This window comes from Pteropus medius, unplaced genomic scaffold (assembly GCF_902729225.1).
Source record: "Pteropus medius unplaced genomic scaffold, Ma_sr-lr_union100, whole genome shotgun sequence".
NCBI lineage: Eukaryota > Metazoa > Chordata > Mammalia > Chiroptera > Pteropodidae > Pteropus > Pteropus medius.
The window spans coordinates 5,650,866-5,668,090 of record NW_024349519.1 but is presented as its reverse complement, the minus strand read 5'-3'; the positions used below and the strand labels follow the sequence as shown (position 1 = coordinate 5,668,090).

Sequence of the window (17,225 nt, the reverse complement as noted above, 5' to 3'; positions counted from 1 at the left end):
GTTAGGAGATAGTTGTCAGAGGAGGATGATTGAAACTGATCTTAGAGGGATTTCAATCGTTTGAGGTAAAATGAAGAATGTGACCTTGGAAGTAGGTGGCTGAACGGGAGTTTGGTGGCAATAGGTTATGTTGGGTGATGATGGATGAACTCAGAGATACGAAATTCTGATGGCGACAGAGTTGTGAGGCAGAATAGAGTTAGTTTTAAAATCATTTAGACATAGGTAAGCAATCAGGTTACTGTCCTACTTATTACTGAGAAGGTGTGAGGTCACTAGATAACTTATGCCTTCTGGGGGAGGGATGATCTCAAGGGAGCACAAGGGACTGTCAAAACTTCCATAAAGGCAAGGTGGAGATATGATGTCACCAGCAGCACTGAGGGTCCCAGACCACTTCTGTTGAACTCCATTGCCTAGCACAGTCCCTGACATTAGGTGGGGGGACTCAATGAATATCTGTTGAAATGATTTAAATTGAATGTGTTAATTGAATAGAATACTGCTAGTGGTGATTTCTGGAACCCCATATGGATTGATCAAAGAATGAATTATTTCCTTTCAGGTCTATCAGGTCATGGGATTCTCAGGCACCAGGCTCAACTTAATTCAATTATTTAACATACATTTAATCTGTGTCTGTCTACGGCCATACCACCCCGAACAAGCCCTATCCCGTCTGATCTCGGAAGCTAAGCAGGGTTGGTCCTAGTTAGTGCTTGGATTGGAGACCACCTAAGAAGACCAGGTGCTGTAGGCATAAAAAATAAAAAAATAAGGGATTGTGAGCTGACAAGGTCCTTGCAATCTGTGAAGTCAACCAAAGGTTGCCTCGCCTAAATAATAATAATTAATAATAATAATAATAATTTGTGTTTACTAGATGCCAGACATTGCACTCGGTGCTGAGCATGTAATGGAGAATAAGATAGAAACTCCCCTCACCCACTCCCCATCACTGGGAACTTTTCGTAGCCTATATTTTTGGAAAATTTGGAAAAAAATATTTGGAAATAGGTAATTACAATACAATGTGATAAGTGCTATGATAGGACAAGAATGGGTACTTAGGAGGGGCGATTAACCTAGAATTAGAGTAGGGGAAGTGTTCATGGAAAGGATAAACTGGAATCTGAAAGATGAATAGTTTTATTGTAGGGGTTGCGGTCAGCGGGTAAAGAGTAGGCATGTGTGTTCCAGAAAAAGAAAAGAAAATATATCTAACCCTCTTGTGCACCTTCTTTGCCTCTCAACTTAAAATGCTGTTATCCTTGACCTTATGTTATTGAAAGTACTCATTATATCAATTCACATAACGATTTTACAATTTCATTCTGCTGTGTATTTCTTGTATGTCCTATACATCATTAGACTCTTGGAAGTCTAGCCTATTTCTTCACAGCAATGTGGATTTGGGTGCTTACTGAATGATGAAGCACATAACTTCTTATTATACTAGCAATGAGTATACACATGTAAACAATAGCAGCACTAACAGGAAACAGAATTATTTTACACATAAAAATGGATGTTTAAAAAGGAAACAGATTAACATACATAAATTCAGATATAGGCTCTAATTTAAAGTCTATGTGAGCTATAATTCTTTGCATTTCTAAAAAATGAAAACAAAATTCAGACTTTCAAAAATTTTTGTTTCTGTAACAAAAAACGTATAGACACAAACAGCATGGTGGTTACCAGAGGGTAAGGTGTCTGAGGGGAGTATAATGAGGGTAAAGGGGGTCAAATATATGGCGACAGAAGAAGACTAGACTCTGAGTGGTGAGCACACAATGCAATATACAGATGATGTACCATAGAATTGTGTATCCAAAACTTATATAATGTTATTAACCAATGTTACTCCAATAAATTTAATTGAAAAAAAGTAGTTCCTTTGAGGAATATTTTTTTTCAAGAGCCAAAAAATTTTCCCAGTTTCTATTCAATGTGAAAGCAGCTAGCAAGAAAGTAGGGACATCAATAGTACAAGCTTGGAAGCAGATCTTTCCCTAGTCAAGCTTCCGGATGAGGATGCAGCCAGCTGATGCTTTGATTTCAGCCTTATGAAATCTTGAGCAGAGAATCTAGCTAAAATGTGCGAGATTCCTGACCCATGGAAACTGTGAGGTAATAGATTTGTGTTGTCCTAAGCCAAGTTTGTGTTGATTTGTTATGCAGCAATAGAAAACTATTACAAAATGATAATTACAGTTTTTCCTAGAATTGTTGTGAGGCATATATGAGATAATCCATGTGAAATATTTAGCACAGCACCTGGCATACAGTAAACATATCGTTAATTATTAAATAGTATTAGTTTTGATTTTAGGCAAGCTATTTAATATAGTTAGACCTTTTTTTTTCCTCTTTTCTGATATGATAAGATAAAAGTAGAGATAAATTTTTATAGACTCTGCAATTTGATTCTGTGTCCAGGGATTTCTAAAAAAGCCAAACCACTGTTAGGACCTAGTCTCCTAAGAAAGAACCGTGTAATGCTTCAGAAACAGGAACTGCTAATAGCATTACTGGTTTCATGGACTCTACAATATGCCTCATGCCTCACTTCATTTGAGACTTTGATCACTAAGATGTACTTTGCGGGCAATTTAGGGTGTTTTTTCTGTTTTCTTTCTGAAACTTAAAAAAAACTTTTATTTGAACTAATTGTTTAATTATTTTAAAAAGTTGCAAAAATTGTACACAGTTCCCATATACCTCTCACACAGCTTCCCCTAATAGTCACATCTTATGCAACCATGGTACATCCATCAAAACCGGAAAATTAATATCAGAATAATACTATTAATATCAGAATAATACCTTATTTGCATTTCACTTACTTTTCCACTAACAACTTTTCCAGTTTCGAGATTATACCCAGGGTCCTATATCCATTTATTTAGCTACTTTTTCTAGTCTCCTCCCATCTGAAGAGTCTTTCCTTGTCTTTCATGACCTTGACATTTTTGAAAAAGACCGATCAGTTATTTTGTTAATATCCCTCAATTTGGGCTTGTCTGATGTTTTCTCATTTTAAAAAATGTACTTATTTATCTAATACCATCTTGTTGTGCAAAAACTTTTTATTTTTTCATGATTGTTTCTGGAGAGAATAAAAGTCAGAATTGTGTCTATGGGACACTGTGCCATAAGCATTTAATAGTGGCTCTTCACTTCTTTCGGAAAAGAGGGCCATTTTTAAAAGTTAAATTCAAGAGATTGAGTTTTATAGCCAATTAATGCTGAACAAAGAACACCCCAAATGAAACAAAAAAGGTTATGGTAAGTTTTAAAACTCTTTGAAAACATCAATTTACCAAAATAAGCCACCTGGTCTTGGGTCGAAAGTAAAATGTACAATTTCAACTGTCAAAAGTAAAATTTAGATAGTGTATCGACTAGGTGCTAATATATCTTTACTAGGGCCCATAACTTCAAAATTAAGTTTTCAGAAAGTGCTCAGATTGGATCTCATTAACCATTCTTGCTTTTTAGGATGAGATATTAGAAGTCAATGAATTCTCACAGCTGTTTAAAAGCAGGGTTCCTGGATTTCACAGTATTTGTTAACAATGTGCAAAGATCAGCTATAAAACCTAATGTGTTGGGCCAAGTTAGTATGATATCTCAGCCATGATGAAATTTTTGTTTTTTACCATATGCTCATTACAGAGCCCACATGCAGCATGCATAAAGGAGCAATGATAAACATACCTTCTAGCAACCTGTAATGGAAAATTCTGCTCCTTCTTTGCTGGCAGCCTGGCAGGAATTATTTCTTTAATTCCTTTGGTGGAAGTTTTATGTAAGCTTTGATAACTGGAGAAAGAAACCAGAAAAAGCAGCCTTGTTAAAGACGTAGTGAAATTCCTTTTTTTCATGGGTACACACATTCCAGATTCTAGAGGACCACCAGCAGATAGCCCCCTCTCCATTTGCTTGTTATTAATTTTACTTTATTTGAAATGGCTTGTGGTTGTGTGTATGTATTCACAGCCATATTTAACTTTGTCTTTAAGGGTTACAACCTGTTAAGTATTTACCTGTGCATTTCTGTGGCATTCCATTGGCTGCTAGTGCCTGAGAGAATTGTCAAAAGCATTACTGGGCAGCAGTTGTTCTCAACTCTTCAATCAGTAGCCTTTGAATATGGAAGTCCTGCCATACTTATTGCTCTAGTACTTTTACTGCCCCACCACCCATTTAGCTCAACAGCAACTCTGATTTCTCATCATAGACAGGCTTGTTTTCTGCTCTCTTTTGCTGTTATACATTAGTTGAAGTTTCTTTTCTAAATAATTCTGTGAAAGGCCATAATTTTCTTCTTGACTCTACTTTTACTCAACAAGCTAACTCTTCACTTACCACCTGGCACAATGTATTTAACCTTTTGTTACTCATAATGTAAAACTATGAAATCTGCATATGGAGACCACCCCAGGTTCTAAAATTAAGTGGTCTTTCTGGCAGGTGGTCTTCAGTTTAACAATGCTCCCTATAGTTTATGCTTTTAACACATGTGGAATGAGTCTTTGGAACTTAAATAACCTATAATTATACTAAAGTCGATGTAGATGACCCTGAATATCACCAAAATTAGCCCAAGGATTTTTCTGGGTGATCTTGTGTGGAATGGAGTCCCCATAATTGACCCCAGGAAACCTGCAACAAGATTGGCCATAGTCTCTCTATGAATCATTAACCATTAAGTATGGCCATTGCTGGGCATCAGTTCAGCTTGTGGAACAGCTGGAAGCCTGTTGTTTCAGTTCTCAGGGGTCTGAGAACTCAGTAGGGAAGCTTAAAACCTCATGTGGGGTGATTTTAAGAAAAGCATTGCTTGTGTAGACAGGCATATGTGAAGCTGGAGCTGGCTAGGCAATGCATTTTGTTTAACTCCATTTCTCAAAAGTTTTTTTTTTCTCTAATAGTCTAATGCCCTGAGTAAATGGTCTGCATTCATGTTAGGCAGGTGGTCTCTTAAGGCAGGGTCAAAACACGTTACTCTAATGGGAAATAAACTACAAGCTCAGTGCCCTTAGCTATTTCGGAAGGTAGTCTTTGGATATAGGTGGTCTTCTCAGCAACTTTTCCTGTACACATTCAATGTATGTATTTGGTTAATCTGCTGCTTCATTTGTCTGTGGGTACTGTTTCTGTCTTCGAACTTCTAATAGATGGTATCAGAATTAGCCTGATTTTCATGAACTGAGAATAACTCTTTCGCTATGGCTACATGTGTTTTTAACTCTAAAATGTGCTAGTTATGCTAAGCTTGTGGGTGGTGCTGGAGAAAGGGGCTTACTAGGCAGATGAGTGGTTTAGGAAAGTCAGTTACTCATCTGAACCATGGGGTTGAGAACTCAGATGATCTTTCCAGAGGGTTGGGGACAATCCATACGAGAAGGCAGGTACACAATCTGAAATATAGGTAAAAAAAAAAAGTCAGTCAAGCCTCAAATGATCAGGGTATTATTGTGTGAACCAAATACTGAAGCAAAATCTGGCTTAGCCAGGGCCCAGGTCATGGTCTATTCCCACAGTATAAGATGACTTTGGTCTTCAAGTAACTCTAAATAAGTGGCTATATTAGGCAGGAAGGAATATGAGAGTAGACTTCTATCACTTCATGTCTTCTATTTGTGTATGTCACTCTAACCCTTTACTGGACTGTACATTTCTTAAGGGTAAGGACTGTTTATTATTCATCTTGCATAATGCCTGACACCTAGTAGTGATCACACTTATTTATTTAAAAAAATAGATTTGTGGCATATCTAGTGCTCTCAGGTATAAGATTGATGTGACAACAATTCTCCCAGCTCATAGACTTCTTACATTTTGATAGTACTTTCCTTTATCTTATCAATATCTTTATATAAAAATGAAAAAATAGATCTCCTCCCTCAAAAGGTTAATTTGCTTTTACAAAATTAATGGGATCAGAATTAATTTTTTTAAAGTTCAAGTTTAGACTCTATGTTGGAGGAGGTTATTGAGAGGACATGACTGCTGATTGACCCTCAAGCTGGACCTCGGCAATTGGAGTATCCTTACCTTCCCCGCTGTCTTTGGAATGTACTTCTGGCCACCATTTCCATAGTGAAGCCTTTTCAAAGACGTAACTTTGAGAGGGGAAGGTATTTATTTTTTCATTTTTAATTTTTTTAACATTTTATTTTTTTTATTATTTTCCCCCTCCTCTTTGATAACCACTAATCCATTGTCCATGTCCATGAGTCTCTGTTTGTCCTCTTCATTTGTTGCTTTTAGGTTTATATCCCACATATAGTGATATCATGTGATTTTCGACCTTTTTTTGTCTGGCTTATTTCGCTTAATATGATTATTTCAAGTTCCATCCATGTTGTTGCAAATGGCAGTATTTCATCTCTTCTTATGACTGAGTAATAGAGGAAGGTGTTTTTGAGACCATCTGGATGGTGTATGTGATAGAACCCAGTTCAGGCCCCTGTATAAACTTGTAAGATTCTGGTGAGCACAGAAAGTAATCTGCTCATCTTGCGTGTCACCCAAGAGAAGCCTCTTAAGTTCCCTTGCTTAGTAAAGCTGCCACCTACCAATCTGGAGTGTGCCTTTTCCTTCAGTTTCTCCTTGCCCTCTGTGTATAGGGGGCCAGTTTCAGACTTCACCAACAATTGGCAAGCCAGCTTGGAGATCGTAGTAATAGGTCTTAGGAAAGAGACACTTGCTGGGGAATTCCCGAGTTGGTCTTTGTCCTCTATGTGGGGAGAGGTAGCCCGTATGTTAGGAATTTATGGGTGATGTAAGTACAGGGACGTCCCCAAAACACCAGCTGCTTTAACCCTTTTCCTCTTTGCCTTGAGGATACTCACTAGTGGCACTTGCAGCTACAGTGTTTATCCCAAGGTAACTCGCGGATGACAGCCCTAACTTTACCCCCAAAGTTTGCCATGAAATATTTCGCTTTTATTATTATTTTCGCATTGCTCTACTATATTGATAGTCTTTGGAAATAAATGACATCATTCTATTTATAGCATTCAGTTTTTAGTAGTTGAATGACTGAAAATGTCAAATTCTAGAAAACATAGCATTCCTACGCCTGATGTTAAATGAACGCTGGCAGTGAGCTGTACTTTTCTTTTCTAAATGGGAAAATGGGAAAAGTTTGAGGAACTGCACATAGTGCAATATAGCAAAGAGAAAAGAATGACTGCTGCAGTGGGCTAGCGTCTACTGTTGTCAGTTGGCTGGCCACCCATACTCACCTAGAGGCTGAAACTTGAGTTAGAAAGTTGGAAGAAGAGCTGAGATTAGAGAAAAACATGCAGTTGTCCACTACTCAGCTAGCTTCGGGCCTAGTAGACAAGGTGGAAGAGCAGGATGGTACATTGGAGAACTTTGTGTGCTGTCTTATAAAGCTAGGAGGGCACAACTGCAGAGGATTAGGGTCTGAGGGCTTATCACAAAGCCTGGCTAGGATGCTAAGAGGTGGAATCTCTGAGAAATTGAGAAGAACCAAGGAGAGGTTGTTGTAGTGATTGACAGTGAAGTGCCCTGGCATCTGACTCCTAGCACAAAGGTATGGAAGTCACAAATCTGTAGTAGTCTCCCATTTTCTTCTGTCTCTCCTTGTCCTGCATGTATGGAGGCCAGTTTCAGATTTCACAAGGTAAGCTCCTGAGGTTGCAAACCAACACTCTAGCGAAATGCTAAATGTCTTATCAGCAACATTTTGAGTTGGTGCTAGATTGTGCTGTGTTCTGGATGCTGTTCCTATTTTCTACTAAGTATATATATAAAATATATGCTTAATATATATTATATGATAATCATATAATATATAATATTATATTTTATATAACTTTAATTTCATTTTTTCAAGTACATATTAATTTCACTTTGTTTGGTATTTTTTATGTTATTAAAGTATGCAATGAAAGATGAAGATCGAGGTCCATAGTATTTCTTTTTAAAAAATAGATATAGAAAAAAATAAAGTTGGATAATATATACTTGGTGAATGAAATAAAGCTTGAAAAAAATTTTTTTGTATTATATACTTTGAACATCATGATTTTACCTTGGCTGTTAAAGCATTTTTTCCTTCCTCCAGGTTCAATTCAGCCTTTTAATAGTACCATAAAATGAAAATAAATTTACTTAGGAAATATAGACTGATTTTTATGAATATCAAGAATTATCAGCAAAGACCTCATTCATACATTTTGAGCAAAGAAAAGAACACTTTAAATTTAGAACTCATTTCATCTCTCAGAATATAAAGTAATCAGTTATCTTGGACTTTAAGATTTGTTCATGAAGCTTTTATTTCCATTGAAATGAAGCTGAGCAAAATAATAGCCCATCATTACAATTATATCAATTGTCCCCATTATAGTAAACAGTTTTCATACATTTAATTTGTTTATATCTCAGAAATTAAGTCTTTTCAGTTCTTGAATGCATAGCAAATTTATTTTTATTCAAAATGGGTTTTGAAAAGATTTCTCACCAGACTTTTTCCTTTATTTAGGAATTATTGCTTTTTCCCATTCTTCCTGTCCTCTGTGCCACACTTTAAAAACTAAAGACCATTATCCTTTGTCCTTTGTCTACAGCTTGAGAAGGCTCACCACATGGCTGTCTAATGAGGAAATTGCCACAGGGATGTCAGTGGCAGTCACACCCCTTTGCCACTGCAGGTTTGTTCCATTGCTGACCAAGAATTTGGGCTGTGTCTGTGGCACATATGTTCTTCTGATGTCCTCATTTGGGATAACATTTAAGCAAAGCTTGCTATAGTAATGCCCAATTGCATGACCCATAATTAGTCTGAATAACATTTTCCATTTTAAACCCTGATTTTATGGAGTTTACTACTTGGCCCATAAAATCTTGTTCCAGGCTTTGACTTGGCATATTTTTTAGCATAAGCAAATTTATCATAGAAATAAATCATGAGCTCAATTCTCAAACCTATGGAATGAAGAGCAAACTCATGTTAACTGACAGGGAAAAGCCATTGCAGGTTTGTGAGAGGGTGGCAGCATCTTTGTTGTTGCTACTTTTGTGTATAAGCTGTGCAGCCTCAGCGATGGACCTGGACTGGGGAGTTCCAAAGGTAGGATTCAGAAAATGAATACATCGGTGGTGATGTTCTCATCTTCAGGAGAGTAAAGAAGTAGCTAAAGAGTCTTCGAGAAAGAATAAGAATGACATGAATTTGGGGGAATGTCTCCCCTATGGATATGATAAATGAGGACAGGAGGCTCTCTAAAAAAATAAAAATAAAAAAATAAAATAAAAACCTCTTACATAAAACTGGTATTTTTTTTGTGATAAAACATGCCTATTTGAATACCAGCACCTGTTCTCTCCCTCCTGCCATGGAAGAATATTGGCTAATATCCACTAAAACAAATAAACATTCCTATTTCAAATTATTTATTTGACAGGACCATCTATGGAAGGATCAATTTTTTTTTTAGCAAAAGTTAGTATATTGCGGTGGTTCTCAAAGTGTTGTTCCTGAGCAGCATCTGCATCACCCGGGAACTTATTAGAAATGAAAATTCTGGAGATCCTCCCCAGACCTCCTGAATCAAAACTGCAAGGTAAGGTCCAGGAATCTGTGATTTTATCTGTGGTTCAGAGGCCTGCCAAAGTTTGAGAACAATTGGTGTACTGGTTGGGATAGTGGGCTGTGTAATCAGGTGGAACTGGCTTTTTCCCTTGCTCTGTCTCATCTTTTGCAAGTTAATTAAACTCTTGACCCTCAATGTTTTTAATTGTATTTATTTATTTATTTATTTACTTAATAATGATGATGATATCATAATAAGGATAAAGATCTTGATAATACCTACCTCACATGGTTTTTATAATTATGAAATGAGCTAAAATATACATTGAGCCTTTAGCACAGTTTGGTAGATAATAAGTGCTTAATAAATAATAATTATTATATTCCTACAAATAAAGAAGAAAGGAGAAAGTGGGAGAGGCATTTTGAATTTATCAAGATATGATAGAAAGGCTTCTTATTCCTCTTAACCCGCAACGCACATTTTGTGGGGATGTGGGTTTGAGAGTAGTTGGACTACCAGCTAATGTCCCACGTGGCTAAGGCAATTCACCTATTACTTTGGCTATTGAAGGCTAATGACTCTTTCCTTATATAATGTAAGCCCAGAGAATCAGGAGGATGAAGAATGGGTCTGGATAGTACACTCCACAAATAAGAGGCAATTTAAGCAAAGAATAATAAACAAAGAGGTTGTCTTCCTAAAGCCAAAAAAAATAATCTTTGGATTTTACATTTATGTTGGATGATTTCTCAGTTGTTATTCAAGTTTTGTAAATAGACATTAATCAGTTAATGGAAAATATATAAAATGTCAATAGAGCAGACTAATTTGTTTGTTCATATGGTTTGTGATGATTTTTTTAAAGCATTAATTAGCTAATGTTTTGAACATAAATATTACCATAGAAGTTACAAAAATTATTATGTCAAAGATTATGAAGCTGTCATTACCAGTAATAATTACAATCTGTGGCTCTACTATTGCTTGTAATTGTACATATTTATATCATAATTTAGCACCCGAGGAAATTTACAACATACTTTAAAGATTTAAATATAACTTTAAATTAAAAAAATATTCTAAATAAATATACACTGTAACTGTAAATTCTTAAACAATTATCTGCGATATTTGGCATGTCAAAGTTTTGTCATTACCACTCTGATTAAAAACAACTGATTTTTCACTTTGAACTTTGGAATTTATAGTTGTAGTCTGAAGTCTTTTTGTATCTTGAAAGTAGCTTGAATTGCCTCTCTCTTTCTATACACACACACACTGCTCCAAATTGAATTCTTTCATATATATGTAAATAAATATTAAAGAGTCATTTTTTAAAATAAAATTACTACATGGACACAATTCAAAATGTTCCTTTCTCGATTTGATCTAAGTTTAGAGATAAAGATTAATAATAATAAGGGGAAGTAAGTAGTTTAATTTTGGAGTATAGCATTATGAAATAGGTAAGACATAGTGATAGAAAATAATTTAATAGTAACCCTCAGAAAGCAGCATTTGCTATGTGTACGAGAAAGAGTGGGGAGAATATAAAGGAAGATCACTGGATTACATTGTAAAGTTCTTCCATGGTGATGATAATAAATGGAAAGCTGGGAAATTTCTTCTTCCTGCAAGTATGGTAGAAAGGATGGGGGGCAGCCTCTCAGGTGAGATAGACCTCTTTTCCCTCTCTCTTTTTCATTGCTTGACTGGAGAAGGTGCTAGGAAGTAGCATGATGTATGGAATCACAAGAATGAGATGTGAAATCAGTTGCATCTGGGTGTGAGTCTTGTTTTATTCTTTCCTAGCTGTGTGATGTTGAGTGAGTCACTTAACTACTCTGAGCCTTAGTTTCCTGAAAGTTATAAAACGGGCACATTGAGCTCAAATGAAATAATATATATGAAAGCAGGTGGTAAAGCTACAAATATTAGTTGTTTTTATTAAAGATGTCATCCAACATTATACCCATTTCTTTTTCTGGAAAATAATTAGTAAGCCAAGGAGCTTGTGGCCTTTCTCTCACCCTTAACACCTCAAGAAGTCAGATTGGACACCTGAATCAGCTAAGCTCATAAGGTGACGATGATGCATAGATACGGCCCTGGTGTTGCCCAACTGGCATATAATTCACCCAATTATATGCCAGTTGGGTGAATTAGTATTTTTTCCAATGCCCGTCTATTCCAATATATAAATACTTCCATCTTTGGTGATTGGCAATATTCATTTTTTTTAATCTCAGGAGACACCACTCGGGAACCTTCTAAATGCTGTCTTTGGGGTCCATGCTGAAGGAGAGCTTCAGAGGCAAAACATTTTACAGAAGAGGCCTTTTGGAATTTTGCTTAGTCTCCTACTTTAGATGGGACTCAAGGAGCCAGACCTTGATGTGACTTTTTCCCTACAGGTATCTTTATGATGTTGAGGTTTCATCACATGTTGGTGGTTTCATTTAATCTGTCTGGGGATTTAGGAGGGGTTGGAAACCCCAGCTGAGCTACTTTTAGGAACCAACATACAATATAATAACTTCCACTTCCTCTCAGTTTGTTTTCTTTTTTGTTTCTTATTATTATGTAAATTCCTGAAAATTAATCATGCATTAGAATAGGACAAGCAGGCCTTTTTTTTTTGTCAGAGCCCTTCATTTATCTGTATTAGATGCTTAAGCTCATAGCCTAGCATTGTATTTTAATGTCTTGAGAAGAAGAGGGATTGACTATATTCCGGAATATCTTTGATTTAGTAAGAGAAAATATTGGGCCCATAACGTTTCACAATAAAGGATTGAGAATAGAATATTATAATTAATCACTCTAAAAAAAAAGAGATTTCAACTTCTCATAGAAGTTTAAAGATTGAAACACTTGAAACAAATATGTCAGAGAAATTTCCTTCTAACATTCTTGCTTTTTAGTTTCCACTAACCTATGATTAAATTCTGGCTTTAAGTAAATTTAATTCCTGATTTTTTTTCTGAAAACCCTCTGCCAGATAATTTTGGGGTGGATTGGGCCAGTAATGCACTGCTTCACTTCTTTTTCTCTCTTCTATTTAAAAACATCTCCCATCCCAGGCCCAGCTATTTGATACCCATCTGTAATTATTAATTATCAACCATGTCATATGAGCTACCTGCAGTGTTAGAAATACTTATCATGCATTATTCTTTTTTACTATTGTAGCAATTCTAAGTGCAGATGCTATTATTATTCCTATTTTGCAGAAAAGGAAATTGAGGTGTAGAGATTAAATAAATTGCCCAATGTTCCTTGGCTAGTAAGTGTTTGAGCACATATCTACTTCTAAAATATCTTTTACTCAAGTTCCTAAGACATACATGGTCCTTAATTAGGAGGAAATAAAAGAACCTAGTTTAAGAGTAGCTCAGGTGACTCAGTTCCAACTCAACCTCACTATATTGCTCTTGCTTCATTTTCACATTTATGCCTTGTTTGTGTAATTAACTCCCATTCCCTGACTTGTGTCATAGTTTCTATAACTGTGTTTCTATGTTATTCTCTATACCAAGATTTCTCAGCAGTGGCATTATTTTGGGCTGTATAATCCTTTGTCTTGTGGGGCTGTTCTGTCCACTGTAGGATGTTTAGCAGCATCCCCAGCCTCTGACCACGAGGATGTCTGTAGTACTCTTCCAAGGTATGACAACCAGAGTGTCTCTAGACATTGCTCAGTGTCCTAGTAGGGGAAATAACCCTTGGTTATTTCCTGACTTATTGCTACAGTCCAACTGGGTGGCCTGCTGATTACTTTGTCCTGCCGAGACTGTGACTGTTTTTCTGTGTCAATTTTTGCTAAATACCTGCCCTGAATTTCAATCCTGTGCCTGGACCCTCTTAGTACTAGAAATCTCTGAGGCCAGTTGCTTGCTGGAATCTCTGCATATTTTCTGATTCTGGACCTATCACCATGTGTCTGTCTTTAGACATACCTGTTGGCCAACTACCAGCAGTGAACTAACTTGATGACACATTCTTGATAGACACTATATTGTTTTCTGTGTGCTAAACTCCCTGAATAGACTTCCTCTGACTGCCTTCGACTTTATCACAGCTTGTCTATCATCTTTCCCAATTTGTTCTGTTGGATTGATAATTGAACATTGAGTTTCTGCTCTGATATAGCCTTTGTCTTTGTGAGGGCTGCTGCTCCTGAGTTAATTCAGATTAACTCACCACTTTGATTCTCGAATGTCTTTAAACTTTCACCTTTGGTACAGTTGAGGTTGCATGTTCCATAAGAATTAGGAAGGTTCCCAAGTCAGTGAGAAAGGCAAAAATTTGTATGGTTAAATTTTCTCTTGAAAATTTCCTATGAAACAAATAGCCAAAGACTGATATTTTCACCTTTCAATGAATCCATCTCAGTCATAATTTTCTCCAGCAATGGGACATGCTCCTGGAATTCAATTGGCAAAGAACGGGTGTTTAAATACTAGAATTATATTCATCATAGCAAGGTACTTACACCACGAAAGCCCTTGGAAACCAAGACTGAATAACCAACCAACAGCATTTTAATCTTTTATCCTTCATGCTCACTCTGCTCAGGACCCTGACTCCTGAGTGGAGTGTAGGACAGAATCAAATGACATTGTCATGTGGTTTCTCTCTCTCCTTTCTTTGTTTTGTTGTTTTTATTAAATACTAATATATTATTATATGTCTATGGTGCCATTCTATTGTATTTACTGGGAGTAGTGGAGAACAATGAAATGATAAAGAATTTGCTAGTGCACACTGACATTAGTAAAACAGTGGTTTTTATACCCTGTTTCAAGGAACCCTTGCTATTCTTCAGAGGAACTTTAGAGCTGTTGTGGGGAGCAGAGTGTTTGGTTCAATAATAGAAACTCTGCTTTCTTTTGTCTTCTGCTTTTTGAGTTTTTGCATAAGATTTAATTTGAAGAATAGTTCAGTGGCTAAAAAAGTATTTAATTGTGCAAAGCGTTGGGACTCAGAGCCACCTTGTCGATGCTTGTTTTCCTAATTATTTGCTTTTTATTAATGCTTTGATTCAAATGCACACATATGCACACAGTAGTTTCCAAGTATTTTTAAAACAAAATGTAATCATACTTTATATTCTAAATGTGTAACTTTCTTTATGTAACAGTTTATCATGATCATCTTTGCTTATCAGAATATGTAAACTTCTCTCTCTTAAAAATGATTTTGTGACATTTGGTAATATGAAAATACCAAAATAGAATTCACCATTTGTTACATAATGAAGTAGTCTCACAAAATTTATTATTTCCAATCATATGGCAAAAGTTTTCTCTATACTCAGTATTTCTTTAGGATAAATTCTGAGAAGTAGAACTTAAGTGTCTAAGGTATATATATTTAAGGTTTTGATAGAGACTGCAAATTGCAGTTCATAGAGGGATCTAATTTAAATTCTACCGATAGTACAACCTTTCCTATACTAATACTCTCACTAAAACTGGTTATTAATAATAAATTTAATTTCTGCTAATCAAGTAGGTGAAAAATACTTTGCTGTTTTTATTTAATTTCCCTGATCATTAGTGAACTTCATCATCTTTTTCAATATTTACTAGCTATTTATATTTCTTCTGTAAATTGCTTTTTCATATACTTAGTTCATTTTAACTTTTCATATTGATTTTGCTTAGCATTTTATATTGATTTTAAGAAACTGTTTTCTGAATACTTTTTCCTGCGTTGCTTGTGTTACAGTCTTTAGTTCACCTTTTAACTTTGATTATGGTTTCTTTAACTGAGCAAAAGTAAATATTTATGAATTCAAATCTCTCATTCTTTTTCTGTCTGACTTTAGAGTGATATGTTTTGCTTAAGAAGAACTTCCTCACTATAATATTTTGAAAATATCCTTTTTAAACAGTATTTTAAATGAAATTTTGTGTTTAGATATTACTTTTGCATATGGTAAGATTCTGACTCTATTTTTCCTAAATATTCACCCTAGCTTTTAATACAATTTTTTGAAGAATTTATCATTTCCTATTGAATTCACACACCACATTTCTCATTTATTAAATTTATATGTATAAAAGTGGTCAACTTCCAAACTCTGTATTTTGTTTATTCATCCATTTATTATTGTACCAATAGGAAAGTATTTTAATTTATTTAAAGTATGTTACATTTCCTACTCACTTTTTTTTTTTTTAATATTATTTCTTGGCTCTTTTCTAAACATTGTCTTCTAGAAGAACTTTAGAATTTTGTCAGATATGAAAAATATTCAGTTGGATATAGATAAAAATTATGTTTAAATTACAGATTACCATGAGGAAATTGATAGTTTAAAAATATTGAATTTTCTTAATCAGTAGTATGTTATCTCTCTCCATTTATTGTGGTCTTTTAATAAAGTTTTCTTCAAATAGATATTGAACATTTTTGTAAGTTTTAGAACTTTTGTTGTTATTGTGAATTGGATCTTTAAAAACGTATTTTCTAATTGTTTATTCCAATGGATGCTATTGATTTTTTGTATATTTATTTTGTTACCTTAATAGACACCTTAATTTTCAGATGATGCTTTTGAAGCCATTTGGTTCTTGGAGAATGCATTTAGGTCTGATGTGAGATGAATTACAAAGTGATTATCAATACCCACTTGGTCCCTAATTCTACTGTAGGTGGTGTACCCATCACCCAGACAGCAGCAGCTTGTATCAGGCATTTCCCCAGACCTCCCTCCTTTTGCCTGCACTGGTTTCTTCTCATGCTTCCCTGCTTTATCCATATTCTGGCTCCTGCTCTCTACTTTGTTTAGGTAACCTATTAGGATCCTATATCTCAACTGCACCTCCATCCACCCTCTTGGCTTCAGAGTGCCTTCAGATCCAAGTAAACATTGATCTCTCTACCAGCCCCAGATCTTCAGAACCTCGTCCTCCTCTCCTACAACTGGGCTAGACAATTGAAAGAGCAGCAGTGAAACTAAACAGCCCTATCTCATCCTGTTTGGTTTTCCAAAAGAAAACTCCACAGAATGGTTTAAAAATAATGAACTTAATTTTAATTGAACACTTGGCTAGGTTCTAGGCATTTTCCTAGGTTCTAGGGAAAGAGTTGTGAATATGGCAGACATGATATCCATCCCCGTGGAACTTGAATTCTATGGGGAGCCCAACAAGAAGGAGACATCTTTCATACTTGTCCAAGTCTCCTTGTTAGTGCTGAGATTCTCCAGATCTTCAGGCCCTTCTACCATCTTCCAGGCAAGATTTGTCTTCATCTCTATTGTCAATGTTTGGGAGAGTGGAGAGTAAAAACCAAATGGAAACAAACTCTTTTCATTAAAAAGAAATAATAAACCCTGCTAAAAGTTTGCAATTCTGTACAACTCAATTATAGCATATATGCACATGATTAATTTTTATGTATAGTCATTACCCTACTTGTTTGTAAATTTCTATAGGAGCAAATTCTTAGCTCATATACCTTTTATTCTCTAGGGCTAGGACTCTTGCACAGAGTTATTGCTCAGTATTTGTTGTCTCCTTGAATGGAGTAACTTGATAACATCCCTCCAATACTTATTTCATCTCATTTAGTTGGTTTCCTAAGGCACTTTAAGTGACAACTCCCTGCACCTTCCTTGAGATTTGGAAT

General features: G+C 35.6%; 1 long non-coding RNA gene and 1 pseudogene across 4 annotated transcripts in view; both read left to right on the top strand.

Moving 5' to 3' along the window:
* Window positions 1–12,152, top strand: part of LOC120618263 (uncharacterized) — a 161,643-nt gene extending 149,491 nt beyond the window's left edge. For all 4 annotated transcript variants that reach the window (XR_005657200.1, XR_005657199.1, XR_005657202.1 and 1 more), the window contains 4 exons: window positions 8,616–8,699; window positions 9,453–9,611; window positions 11,584–11,667; window positions 11,834–12,152. This is a non-coding gene — a long non-coding RNA (uncharacterized LOC120618263). The remainder of the gene's footprint in view (window positions 1–8,615; window positions 8,700–9,452; window positions 9,612–11,583; window positions 11,668–11,833) is intronic.
* Window positions 642–760, top strand: LOC120618686 (uncharacterized; annotated as a pseudogene).
* Window positions 12,153–17,225: the final 5,073 nt, after the last annotated feature.